Raw genomic sequence first — 9,923 nt, forward strand, 5'->3', positions numbered from 1 at the left:
CAGCAAATGCCAAGATACATATAATCATTCCAGTAAGTTTTTTGGGGGTTTTGCATATTATTTCCACATGAAGTACAACCACTGTAAATGCTGTTATTCATAAACCATTCCCTCTAGCAAATATAATGGATTGTTATATGCCTATGGGTCGTCATTTAAAAATAAAGATATATATTTACATTAAAATTTTAATTTTTTTTAACTGGAAATTTGGACAAAAGATTTGGGGGGAATGTTTTAAATAACAAATGCCATATTTTCATGTATGAGGTACAGACCAAGAATTCACCTAAGTATCTTTTATTTTAAGTGGGAGAGATCCCTCTCAAGTATGTAATATTCTGACTGATCTCAAATGCCCAACCCCAAATCCTTTCCATTTTATATAAAAAAAAAAACTTTGGTACATTAATTTGGTGCCTTGTTGATGGATCTTGGATTTTTCTCTTTCTCTATTCATTGCTTATTTTTTAAACTCAGGTAGAATAATCCCAGTGTATCACACCCATTCTGTAAATAACCTTTTCCTTGTATTTTGTACCATACCTAGTACATGAATAGATCAAATTGAAATGTATGTTTTGTTTCCTAAAATTTCAGGTCCATCCTGTTTTCTTTTATGTATGTGATTGTATTGTTAGTTTGTGTACAGTTTCAAGTCATAGCTATGTAAATACTAAGGCTCTGGTGGACAGTAATACAAAAATTCATGCCTGCTATTGGAAAAAATGTTTAAGAGGAACTCAAGAGTTTTTTGTGTGCCCATCAAGGTCAGAATCAAAGTAGATACCTTTTTAAAATATGTGTATGCCTCTGTCCTCTAAGGCCCCGTCCACACGGTCGAGCTTTGGTTAACAAACTTTGTCCGATGTGATGTCAGAAGCGGAGAAACAGCGGGAAAAGTCAGAACTTTACCTCAGTTTCTCCGCTTCTGACGTCACATCGATGAAAGTTCGTCGAGCAAAGCTCGGCCGTGTGGACGGGGCCTAACCTATGTATACATCTTAATTATCTCACTTGCCTGTCCTCTGCCAGAGCTTGAAGGCTCTTATTCTCGTAAACTGGCCAGTTTGCATCTTGATTTCACTACCGTGTTTTTCTCAATATCCCTTTCCCGATAACACCCACATACTTCTTTACTAACACTTGGATTTGTTGATACTACTACTTTTTTTATTTAATTTATTAACTTTTTATTCTTCTCACTGTTTCTTTGCCATCTTTCTTGTCTATCACCATGGGATCAGCTCATAGCAGTCTTACCCTAAGCATTTCTTACTTGGTTTATAGTGGAATCTTGCTTTATACCATCTGTACATCACTTAATAAAATCAAAACTTTATTTTAGCTTCTCTATTCTTGTGTTATCATCAGCTCTCCTAGCTTCTTGAACACTACTAGTGTCCGTTTCCATGCCCAGATATTTTGCTACCTGGAGGGTACAATGTCCGATTTCCTCCAGTTATTTTACAGGCTAACTTTACAGCAGAGATGACACATCCAAGCCAGGCCCTCCTGCACCTTCGCTACTATCCCTTCTACAAGTAGAACATGCCTGTTGTCCAAATGGCAGGGCTGTCTTATGCTGGACAAATTTACCAGGGCTGCCACAAATGTAAAAGTTCAGGTAAAGACCTGCAGGGCTCTCATTAAACCAAAGCAAAGTGCCTCTCTAGATGAATCTTAAGTACATACTTGCTAGCATTTGAATGGGGATGTGTCCTAATGGTCAAAGGGAGCCGTGATATTCTTCTGAATGGACAGTCTCACTGATTCCACCATTTCTATTTGGAAAGGAGTATGCCACAGGAATTTGGTCAGGAGGCCTAGGTTAAGGAATGAGCATCATGTTGCCTTTTGAAGCAGAAACAGGTACCTGTAAAATCTTGATCTGTCTGAAACCTTCTTGACTGTCTGTTTCTTGGGTACTGACCCATGCCTCATTGTTCAAACTCTTGGACTTTTCATATCCTATGCTAGAAAATGAATGATAAGAGATGGAGGTAAAGAATGCTGTCAAATGTCTGACTCTGATAAGCTTGAGTGGACTAACCCTGGATGGTGTAGAATTTTCAGAGCTTGTTGTCTGGTAAATTTAAATAAAGTTTTTTTTTTTTCCTGTACAGATATGGACATCTGCTAAGGTGTCTTAGTGACATACTTAGGGCTCATTCAAGTATTCTATTTGCCCAGAGATATTAATTTTAGAATGAAGTTCTGCAGTCAAGGACTTTTGGAATGGAGGTCTCTTCCTTGTCAGAAAATTCGGTGAGGTGAGTCAGGTCCTGAGAAGGATTAAAATGGGCTCTCCTTAGAGTTACAGGAGTCTTGGTTGTCAGTGGGAAAGATCTGTATAACCTCCTGTCTGGGATTTTGGAGGCAGAAAGGTCACCTGCAAAAGGGATTCAGACCTTTTCAGATGGCTGGGATTAAGCAACTGAAACAAAGAAAGTAAGACCACTTGAAAATTGTGAAACCTTGAGAATAAAGCAGTACCAAATGCCTTTGTGACTTTAGCACAAGTCCCATCTTGCAGCAGTGTTATAGTAATCCTGTCTTTTGACAGTGACAGGACATGATAAAAGACTGTCATATACAATAAATCTAACCTAGTTGGATCGTCTAACTTATCAGGGTGATGGTCTTGATCCTGGAGCTGAATGTGACAGAGATCATACAACAGGAAGAAGAGGAATATCTGGAAATGCCCTTTTCAAAGTGGCTAGAGCAAGAACTATAGTGGTTATGATCTTTAGTTAGTAGTATCTTTCAGATGCTTATATTTGGCAGATGGTGGACTTCTGTTGATCCAGGATTGTCGCAAAAGGTCCAGATTAGGATCAGCAGGAAAGAGGAATATCAAGGTGTGCCACAGAGTCCAAAAACACATATGGAGGCATGGACAAAGCAGCAGATGTCACTGGCAAAGTTGAAATTTTTATATTGTAGTGGCATTAACAAACTCAAATAGTTGGGTAGGCACTGAAGTAGGGTTGGGTGGCAATATCTGGCAAACTGGTAAACAGAAGTAGTGTAAAGTGAAACAAAAAATGCTGGCAATAATATTTGTGCAGGAGGTGCAGCCAACACAGGTAAGTTAAGTGCTAAAACCACTCAAACCACTGATATAAATGGACTAGTCAGAATGATTGGGAAAGCAAATCAGAACCCATAGCAGAATAGTGCATCCAGAGAAAGGAGGTGGGCAGTGCTGAAGAGACAGGAAGCATTGAATGCATCACTGGAGTTTGTGAGAAGGCTTAGTGGCAGCAGCAATTAATGGAAGAGCGGAGAGCTGGAAGCCATACAGGGGTAATAATAGTGTTGATGGCCTGACAAAGCAAAGATACAGGCAGTAACTGTTTATCGGAGATGCGGTTTTAAGGGGATTGTCTAGTGAAGGAACTGATTTTCAGTACCAATATTCACCTAATTCCGTTTATCAGTGCCGATAATCGGGTATTGACCGATACATACCTAACAGAGGTGCTGATAACCAAAAATCTGTAATTTTCCGCATGTTGAAACAGAAACCCCCCCCCCCCCCCCAATAACCGGGGACTGCCTGTATACTCTCGGAATTATGCACATATAACTGATGGTTAACTGCAGCAATGAGGTGGCAACAAGTTAGGTTGAGTGTGGTACTGGTATGGCCTGTGGAAGGAGCTAACCACCATGCACATTGTGAGCAGTGTAGCTGGAGTAGTACAGGAGCCAGGTAGGGCAGGCAGAAAAGCATCAGTGGGGTGGACTGGTGACAAAGCAAGAAAGGAATTTGGAAATGGTTGGTTGACTAGCAGTAGCAGCAGATAGGAGAAAGGGAGGAGGCTAGTAACACACACCTTGCTATTGCACACTTGAGGCGAGAAGGCCAGTCCCACACACACTTTCTAGCTGTTACAAACTTTAGGCGAGATGCAGCCTGTCCCTCATGAGCTGGGTGAACTACATGACATGTTAAGCATCCACCATAGGACCCAAGAAAAATGTGTCCAAGGACCTATGGGCAGCATCCCAAGGTAAAAGATGAATGTGATCTGCATGATTACATTCCATCCTAGTATTCAATAGACCGTTTATTCCTGAATGCGATGGACAGACCAATGCCCCTGGTCTTGAAAGATCTGGCCTGAAATGTACTGATGTCACTAGGAAGTTGCAGGGTATGCTATCTGATCATTTCACTAGACAGAGAAATGACATCTCAAAGCTAACGAACGAGCTGTTGGGATTGGGCTGAAAGTCCAGCCTTTAAGAAGGCAACATAGACGTCATACTGTCATTGGAACCACAGGGCCATAGAAGTAGAATGATCAGTCTCACTGATCACCTCGGGAACATGTATAACGGCAAAAGGCATAAGCATCCAGATGTAAATGGATACCAAAGATGCCAGAAGACAGGGCAGAACAGCGCCAACCTCAGTAAGTCAAGAAAAGGACTATGAGCAAGCTTCTTCAGAGTTTGAATGAATTTTTGGAAGTCAGTAAATGAAGTGTTTGTAATTAGATCCATCTTGCTTGGAATGTGTCTGATTGGACAAGATATGGAATTTTGTATTGTCTACTCATGTACTTGCACTGCAATAGAGTAGATGAAAGGACACTAGGCCCTTTGCTGACCATGGCACCACCATGGTGTGTCATTGTTATCACACCAACGCTTGTCTATCTTCGGATCTTGAGACACTTGAAAGTCTAAAAAGAATTGTGCTTAAGTTCCAAGAAAGGAAGTGTAGGAGCCTGCCACCCTGGTCATTGTTTCAAAGAATGAAAAATCTCTAAAGGAGGATGAGTGTAACCATGGCACTAGATTGGTGCTGTTGCTATCAAAGGAGTGCCTATTTGGACCTTGAGATTTCTGACACTGTCATAAGGTCCACATAGCATTCTCTTCCTCTCTGATTATGATTCAACTGGTAATTGAAACAGCAGCAGCTACTGCTTACGTCTCCCACTCCTCACAGGGGAAGTGTAACAACATAAAGCCAAAAGAAATGGAGCTCTCAAAGAGACTACTTCTTGGCTGAGTAGGAACCAAAAACAAATCAGATCTAGTTTGGAGGTGAAGTCCTAAGTGGTAACAGAAAAGGCCTTCGAGCACTTGGGAGCCTTTAGGGTTCTTGGAAATGGAATTCTCATACAGTTATTCTCCCGACAAATCAGGCAGAATGACAGGAAGTTATAAACCCTAGACTAATCATGGATGCAAAAGACATCAAGAAGTCAACAGAATCTGGTGCTCTAGGAGGTTACCTATCCAAGTATGACCAGACCCAATCACTGCTAAACGTCGCTGACAGGACGAGAAGCAATATTTTCAAAGTGGCTTGGTAGATGGTTGTTATGCCCACGGTCTGTAGAAATAGAGCTGAATAGTAACAGCTTTGGAGTGTTGAGATTGAAGGACTAATTGACCATCTTCCTAGATCGAACAAGTATTCAAAGCGTTGGTGTCAAGACCAATTGTTGCTAGCACTTACCCTAGTGACCAAACTTGTCTGTCATACATCCATCATTCTGGAATGCGTCTGGTTGACCGCTATGCTGAGTGTGCTAATGCAAACCTGTACATCCGCACCATCCATTGAGGAGATGATAGCACACTAGACAGGGAATGATCATAATCAGCAAGGCAATAAAGGTAATCCTCAACAAAAAATCTTGTACACATGGAGAACAGAGGTAAACTTAGTAACGAAAATAGGAGAGTTGAAGGCAACTGGATGCACTGACAGCCGAGCTCACAGTAAAAAATGTGGAACTCACAAGGTCAGGTCAGGCAATAGGATTTTGTTTCAAATTAAGACAGCCAAAGTTTGCCTTTCATGAAAGCATAGGTTTGTATTCCTGTTGGAACATAGAGAAATAAACATACGAACTTATAAGGAACCCAGCAATTTTATTGCTTTCTCAGGCAACAGTTAATAAGATTTAGAAGAAAAAATCAAATATTGAAAAAAACAGTTGTGAATGAGTAAGAAATGAGTATACTCAAACTTAGTAAGCACAGCCAGGGGACTACCTCTTATTGAAGCTTATATAGTAGTAAGATGCAGTAGAATTAGCTGGCAAACTACCACTGACTGATAAGCCATGGGAATGCATACACACACACACATGGTCACTTGTAAATATTCTCTGTACAGAATGCAGCAAAAGTTGTGTGACCTCATTTCAGTGATTTTCATTCAAAAGTCACTAACTGGAAACTTACCTTCTTCACATTTAAAACAACGCTAAGTTACACCAACATTATTAATAACCCTTAAACGCCTAAGGGGTATAATAAAAATCGTCTCCCGTATGCCTAGGGGGTCTTGGAGTGAGCGCTGAAGCGGAAATTTTTTTTTTTTTTCAAAACATCACAGCGTGCTTAGTTTTCAAGATTAAGAGTTCATTTTTGTCTCCTTTTTTTGTCATTGCCTGAAGTTTAGTATGCCACCATCAGAAATGAAAAAAAATATCATTATCATATATAAATAATGCGATATATGATAGCGCGAAAACAAAATTTTATATATAATTGTATTCAAATTGCGCTGTGAGAAAAACAGTTAAAGCTAACAAGTTAATTTTGTTTTCATTGTATTGTTCACTAAATTGCAATCATTTTGGTATTAAACATATTGTAAAACGATCAAAGCAACACACAGAAAATATTATCACAAAATGATGCATGAATTCGTAATGAGCGGATGTAAAAAAATGTTTTTTTCAAAAATTCACCATAAATCTAAATATTTTTCTAGAGACTTCCAATTTGTTTCAAAATGAAGATAAATGATTGAATATTACTATACTGTAAGAGTTTTAGTTTACAATTGCAGTTTTTGACCATTTCGGACGAGTAAAGTTGACCGAGTGTCAGATTTTTTATATATATTTTTTTATGTGCAAATATTTCAAAAATGAGAAAAGCTACAACCTTCAATTATTTTTTGTTGTATTCTACATAAAATTTTGCACATTTTCATATATAAAACTCTGTGAAACGCCTAATATGACATGGAGCAAATATTCCGAGAATGCGACGTACGCATTTCTGAGATATGCGGCGGAGAATCTGCGCGCGGAGGGAAGGAAAGTTTTTTTTTTTTTTTTTTTTAATTCACCATAAATCTATATATTGTGCTAGAGACTTCGAATTTGTTTCAAAATTAAGATAAATGACTGAATATTACTGGACTGTAAGAGTTTTAGCTTACAATTGCATTTTTCAACCATTTCGGTAGAGTTAAAGTTGATCGAACGTGGTTTTTTTTCTATGTCGTGATTTATACGCAAATATTTTGAAAATGAGAAAAGCTACAACCTTCAATTATTTTTGGTTGTATTCTATATGAAATTGCACACATTTTAATATATAAAACTTTATGTAATGGCTAATTTAAAATGGTGCAAACATTACGACAATCGCACGTATGATTTTTTTCAGAAGAGTTACCGCGCGGACGTAAGGAATTTTTTTTTTTTTTTCATAAATTCACCATAAATCGAAATATTGTGCTAGAGACTTCCAATTTGTTGCAAAATGAAGGTAAATGATTGAATATTACTAGAATATAAGAGTTTTAGCTTACAATTGCATTTTTCGACCATTTTGGTAGTCAAAGTTGACCGAAGGTTGACATTTTGGCACTTATCGTTATTTATATGAAAATATTTCAAAACTGATAAAAACTACAATCATGAGTATTTTTTAGTTTTATTCTACATGAAATTGCGCACATTTCCATGTAACGGCTAATTTAAAATGGTGCAAACATTACGACAATTGCACGTATGATTTTTTCGGAAGAGTTACTGCGCGGACGTAAGGAAAAAGATTTTTCATAAATCGAAATATTGTGCTAGAGACTTCCAATTTGTTGCAAAATGAAGGTAAATGATTGAATATTACTAAAATATAAGTGTTTTAGCTTACAATTGCATTTTTCGACCATTTCGGTAGAGTCAAAGTTGACCGAAGGTTGAAATTTTGGCACTTATCGTTATTTATATGAAAATATTTCAAAACTGATAAAAGCTACAATCATGAGTATTTTTTGTTGTATTTTACATGAAAATGCGCACATTTTCATATACAATACTCCATGTAACGGCCAATTTAAAATGGTGCAAAAATATGTCAAAGTGACGAAATAATTTCCGAGATGTGTCAATGATACTATTTAGTGCGATAAGAAATTCGCGCTTGCGCGCCTGCATAACGATTGTAAACAAAACAACATTTTGATCCGTGAACTCCCAGCATCCCCCAAGGCGCGTGATTCAAAAGTTTTCGTCTGGTAGGCCTATAAGTATTTTTCCGCGAATTTTTAAAAAAACTTTTATGTAGACGTAAATTATGTCCGGTCGGCACCCAAAAGACAATTTATCTTGACGTAAAATACGTCCAATAGGCGTTTAAGGGCTAATAGGGGTTAGTTTTTCCAGACCTCTGAGTCTCAAGTAGACTCTTCTCGGGCTGGTTGGAGTTACACCAACAAAAATGACAAATTTTCTAAGACAATTTGTATTTTTCATAGCTAAAAACCTGAGGTCTTAACCCTTAAACGCCGAATGGACGTATTAAACGTCGAGTCAAAATCTCCCCCGATTTCCGAATGGACGTACCATACGTCGGCTCAAAAAAGTTTTGTTAAAAATTCGCGGAAAAATACTTATAGGCCTACCAGCCGAAAACTTTTGAATCACGCACCTTGGGGATGCTGGGAGTTCACGGATCAAGGCTTTTTTTGTTTACAAACGTTACGCTTGCGCGCGAATTTCTTTCTTATCGTACTAAAAAGTATAAGTGACACAACTCAAAAATTATTTTGTCACTTTGACATAATTTTTGCACTGTTTTAAATTATCCGTTACATGAAAGTATTAATATATGAAAATGTGCGCAATTTCATTTAGAATACAAACAAAAAATAATCATGAGTTGTAACTTTTATCAGTTTTGAAAATATTACCATAAAAATAAACAATCATAAGTGCCAAGATTTCAACCTTCGGTCACTTTGACTCTACCGAAATGGTCGAAAAAACGCAATTGTAAGCTAAAACGCTTATATTGTAGTAACATTCAACTATTTACCGTAATTTGCAACAAATCGGAAGTCTCTAGCACGATATTTCGATTTATGGTGAATTTATTAAAAAACCTTTTCCTTACGTCCACGCGGTAAACTCTTCCGAAAAAAATCATACATGGCGATTGTGGTAATGTTTGCACCATTTTAAAATTAACCATTACATAAAGTTTTATATATGGAAATTGCGCAATTTCATGCACAATACAACTAAAACAGCCCATGGTTGTAGCTTTCATCAGTTTTGAAATATTTTGCATATATAGATGTGACAAATTTTCAACCTTCGGTTAATTTTGACTACCGAAATGGTCGAAAAACGCAATTGTAAGCTCAAAACTCTTATAGTTTTTAGTAATATTCCATTATTTACCTTCATTTTGCAACAAATTGGAAAGTCTCTAGCACAATATTTCGATTTATGGTGAATTTATGAAAAAAATGACAATTTGTCCAAAAATTGCATTTTTCCTAACTATACAAACCTGAGGTCCTTTTACAATAGGAAGGTACTAGCGGCAGCTGGATAGGTCGTAAGCTTTCGAACAAGGGGTTCGGTAGTTAACTGCTTGTCCGACAGGCGCGCGCGACTGGTAGGTAAACAAATCACTTTTGCTTTTGGCCCAAGCAATAAAAACTGCAGAGTGAGGGGTGGCATGAGGTGGGGCTATGTGTAAAAGGACCTCATGGTTTGTATAGTTAGGAAAAAATGCAATTTTGGACAAATTGTCATTTGTTCCGACACGGCATACAAACCTTCAGTCCTTTTACAATAGGAAGACTCACTTCTTGGTGGGAGGAATCTGAGTCGTGAACAGACTGGTGTTCGCCCGAA

General features: G+C 37.9%; 1 long non-coding RNA gene across 1 annotated transcript; it reads right to left on the minus strand.

Annotated features, from left to right (window-relative positions):
• Positions 1-270: 270 nt before the first annotated feature.
• LOC135211008 (uncharacterized) lies at positions 271-3,510 on the minus strand. The gene is made up of 2 exons (XR_010313602.1): positions 987-3,510; positions 271-820 (listed from the first exon to the last, which is right to left on the minus strand). It is a non-coding gene; the product is annotated as an uncharacterized LOC135211008 (long non-coding RNA).
• Between the last annotated feature and the right edge of the window lie 6,413 nt (positions 3,511-9,923).

Source organism: Macrobrachium nipponense, chromosome 4 (assembly GCF_015104395.2).
Source record: "Macrobrachium nipponense isolate FS-2020 chromosome 4, ASM1510439v2, whole genome shotgun sequence".
Classification (NCBI taxonomy): Eukaryota; Metazoa; Arthropoda; class Malacostraca; order Decapoda; family Palaemonidae; genus Macrobrachium; species Macrobrachium nipponense.